The sequence below is a fragment of the Vulpes lagopus genome, chromosome 4 (assembly GCF_018345385.1).
Source record: "Vulpes lagopus strain Blue_001 chromosome 4, ASM1834538v1, whole genome shotgun sequence".
NCBI lineage: Eukaryota > Metazoa > Chordata > Mammalia > Carnivora > Canidae > Vulpes > Vulpes lagopus.
In genome coordinates, this window is record NC_054827.1 from 24721640 (window position 1) to 24726029 (window position 4390).

Here is a 4390-nt window from a genome sequence, read left to right on the forward strand (position 1 = left end):
GGGATATTTTTCAGGCTTGGAATGAAGTGTGGTCAGAATGTATTCTCTTCTAGAAGGTGGGGGTCCAGCAGAGGCTTTCCCTTTTTCTGTTTTGTACATGTGAATAAAAGTGGAGCAAGCAAAGCACCGCTGTGAAATGTTTTACCCACGTCAGTGGGTACAGGTCTAGAGGAGACATTTTCCTGGGGTGCTGGGGGTGGTTTTATTTTATTTTATTTTATTTTATTTTATTTTATTTTATCTTATCTTATCTTATTTATTTATTTATTTATTTGTTTGTTTGTTTGTTTGTTTATTTATCAAATGATCCTTTATTGAAATATTTTCCTTTGTAGTTAACTAGCTGGGCATTCCGCTGCACCACTATTGATGTCATCTATGACGTCATGAGGGTGACAGCCATCAACATTGCAGCCCACAGACTGGCCAGTCCCCAGGATGGATCTCTTTAATGGTTCCAGAGAGTTCTCTGGCTCAAGATCAGTGTCGCATCTGTCAGGCAATATTGACAATCTCATCAAAAGTGATATTTCCACTGTGCTTAATGTTTTTCTGCTTCTGTTTCAGTCTCTTGGTGGTCCCTTGAGGGCTTTGATGATCAGGGCAGAGGCAGAAGGTACCACTTCAATCTGGGCCTGTCTGTTCTGAATGGTCAGTTTCACTGTAATCCTCAGATCCTTCCAATCACTGGTTGCTTTGGCCATGTCATCACCAACCTTTTTTGGAGACAGACCCAGCGGGCCGATCTTCGGGCAGACGTGGCACCGACCTCACCACCAGTGCACCTCAGGTACACGACTTTGATCTCGGGGTCAAACTTCGGCAGCGGCATGGTGGAGGCAGCTGGTGTCGGATGAACCCGGATTCGGGATGACCGAAGACAGTTGCCCCTTTGCCTCCTCTGAGCCTAAAGCCAAAAGCTGGGGGTGATTTTAAAAGGAAAGGCTGGAGACAGGACTGGGGGCCGTTAGCAGTAACTTCACCGTCTTTGGGGTTGGGAAAAACATGTTTTTATTATTAATTTTAAAGATTTTAGTTATTTATTCATGAGAGACACAGAGAAGGCAGAGACACAGGCAGAGGGAGAAGCAGGCTCCCTGCAGGGAGCCCCATGCCGGACTGAATCCCAGGACGGGGGATTATGGCCTGAGTCAAAGGCAGACGCTCCACTGCTGAGCCACCCAGGTGCCCACAGAGATTGTCTTTTAAATGATCAGGGAGTCCATTTGGAAGTTCTGAGCCTGGAGGACACCAAACTGCAGAATGCTAACAATATAGACTCTTTCGGTCTTACAGATGAGGGCACCTGTTTCTTTGCCTTCTCTCCAAACTGACTGAAGAATCCAGAAAAATGTTGCAGGTGGGTTTATGCCTTCCCGGTAGGGCAGCTCTGCAAAGGCCTCTTCTCTGTATGAAATTCCCGGAGACCGCGCATTTCAGAAGATGAAGTGTGTATGTGCACACACACATTCACATATACACACACATTCATATACACACGTGTCTGTATGTACATATACTCTGCACAAACAGGTGTGTAGAAAAAAATTTTTTTTTCTTCTTGAAACACCCATTTCCAACCTCCCTCTCTAGACCTGGGCTCATTCTTGTAAAAGCCCCTGGTTCCTTCCCGACCCTAGCTGTTCAAAGGGGCTTTCTTCCTCTCCCTTTCTGTGTGTTAACTCCTGTCCCCTCTTGAGAGGCTGTATTCAAATTTAGGGCTCGAGAAGTTCAGAGATGGACTGTATTCTGCCTCCAGTCTGGTTTTTCCCACTTGTTTGCACCTCTGTAAAGGCAGTTATCACTTTGGAGGGTCAAGCAGTCTCTAGGTGATGACTGACAGGGGAGACCAGGGAGGACCAGGGAGGCCCCCCCTCCCCCCTAACCTCCCCCCCCCCCCACACAGAGTGAGGCCTCTTGCATTTCATTGTCCTCATCACAGAGGAGAAAAGCAGTTGCCCTTCCATGAGTTAGGCCAGGAGAAGAAAGGCCTGGCCTCCCCCCACCCCCCCACCTCCCACCCCCCCACCCCCACCCCATCCAGGCCCTCTAGGTCAGCTGATGTCTGCCATCAGGCAGGGTCAGTGTCTATGTACTCTGATTCCCTCCTACACTTCTAGTCTTGTTTTGAGAGGGCCAAGCCTCCCTGACTCCCACCCGGATGGGACTCTATTCTGAACAAAACTCCGTGTCAGATCCCCTGTGTAGGGCCTAGGAAATAATGGGCACCCAGAAAATGGGGACTCATCCCAGTCTGCTTGGGCGGCTACAGTGAAGGACCACAGAGTAGCTTCAACCGCACGAATGTATTTTCTCAGTTCTGGAGGCCAGAAGTCCTAGGTCAAGGTGCTGGCAGGGGTGGCTCCTTGGATCGTAGGTGGCTAGCTCCTCTCTGTGTCCTCATCATGGCCTTTCCTCTGCGTGTCTGTGTCCTACTTTCTTCTTCTTGTAAGGGCACCAGTCATGTTGGATTGGGGCCCACCCTTATGACTTCATTTTAACTTAATTACCTCTTAAAAACCCTATCTCCAAATATATACAGCACATTCTGAGGTACTGGGAGTTAGAGTTTTAACATATGAATTTTGGTGACATAATAGAACTGTTGTGAACTTTTCCCAGAAAGGGGCCTGAAATCTTCAATGTCATTCTTCTTGACACTCTCCCAGGAGGTATTTGTGTGTGGCTTGAGAGAGCTTAGGTTCTAGAACCAGCCAGACCTGGATTTGGACCTCAGGTCGGCTGTTTCTAACAGTGTGCTCTTAGGTCGGTTAATGAGCATTTCTGAGCTCCGGTTTCCTCTACTGGTAAATGGGACAAAATACACAGTCTTTGGGGTTAGCCTGAGGATTCAGTGTGATGATGTAGAAGAGCCCAACATGCTATCTGGTTCAAGACTCAGTTGCCCTACCCTACGTCTTGGCTTACTCACTTCTCTGAGGTCCCCAAGGACATGCCCATCTAGAAATAAGACAGATGCATTTCTTTCTTTCTTTCTTTTTTAAAAAAGATTATTTTTAATTTTATTTGACAGCGAGCAAGCATGAGAGAGAGAAAGAGAGAAAGATCATGAGCAGAAAGGAGGGGACAAGGGAGAAGCAGACTCCCTGATGAGTGGGGAGCCTGATTTGGGATTCGATCTCAGGACCCTGGGATCATGACCTGAGCCAAAGGCAGATGCTTCACTGACTGAGCCACCCAGGTGCCCAGATGCATTTATTTCTGATCGGTGAGCAATTGCCTGCTGGGTCAATGGCTTATGCCCCCCTCCTCATAATATCTCAGAACCTCCAGGGAAGGATCTTGGTGTCCTGCCAGGCTGGCAGTGGCTGTGGTGGAGGGCTAGGAAGCCTCCTCCCCAAAGGCACCTGCCCATGACAAGAAGATGGAGGGCAGAGGTCTCCTAGGGGAGAGAGCAGGTGGCCACACACTGAAATCGAAACACTGTAGCCTTGGATGGAGGCCAAGGCAAAGCCACTTGTACTAGTTGTCAGATTCCAGTGATGAGCAGTTTCCCAGGCTGTGGAAGGTGACCTGTGGCTTGTCAGGAGAGTGAGAAGCAATTGCTAAGAGCAGTTGGAGAGAGCAAAGGCGACAGGGGGAGAGTGCCAGCTTGCTGGGGGAGCTTGGCTCTCCTTGCTCTAGAAGGCAGCGAGTGGAGGACGTCCCTGAAGACAGGGAAGGAGTTTCTCAATCAGAAGGCGTGTTGCAGGCCTGCTGGAATCAGCACCTTCCACGTGCCACCCCCACGGCCCTCCCATGCTCTCCTGCCCTGCTGTGGCCGGGGCTCGGGTGGGCAGGCCTCTCTGGCAGAGGAGCCACGAGAGAGAAGAGGTCAGCCTTGTGAAGGGTGTTGCATGGGCCCAAGCCGGCCCGTCCGCGGCGGTGTTCTCTCCTGCCTCTCTTTTGCCTTTCCTGCCCTCTCAGCCTAGTTCCCATCTTCTCCAGGAGGTGCCAAAAGGGGAAGAGGTGACAGAGAAGCAAGCACAATTTGCTTGGCAGGGGTAGCAGCTGTGTGAGAGTTATTGGGTATTGGGTCCTTAAAAGTACCCCCTTCGTCCCAGTGCAGCAGACAATAAGCCACTGGCCATTCCACAGCCCCAGCACCTGCCTGAAGCTTTGCTGGGGAGCAGGGAGGGAAACATGGCAGAGGAAGAGGGATTCCCAGCCCTCTCCAGGATATCCATGGAGACACAGATGTCTCTTAGCCCCAGTGCTTCCCGCCCAGCCTGGCCACGCGTCCACAGACTTATCCCCACACCGCTGCTCGATTAACCTTGAACGCAGCTCTGATCATGTTTCCTGATTCCAAGTGCCCCATGACTCCATTGCTGGCCGCGTTCAAGGGGTTTCCAGTAGGATGTCTATCTCCTCTCCCAACATCTTCAGC

At 50.2% G+C, this 4390-nt stretch overlaps 1 pseudogene; it reads right to left on the reverse strand.

The window, feature by feature from the left end:
• Positions 1 to 335: 335 nt before the first annotated feature.
• Positions 336 to 901, reverse strand: LOC121490058 (annotated as a pseudogene).
• Between the last annotated feature and the right edge of the window lie 3489 nt (positions 902 to 4390).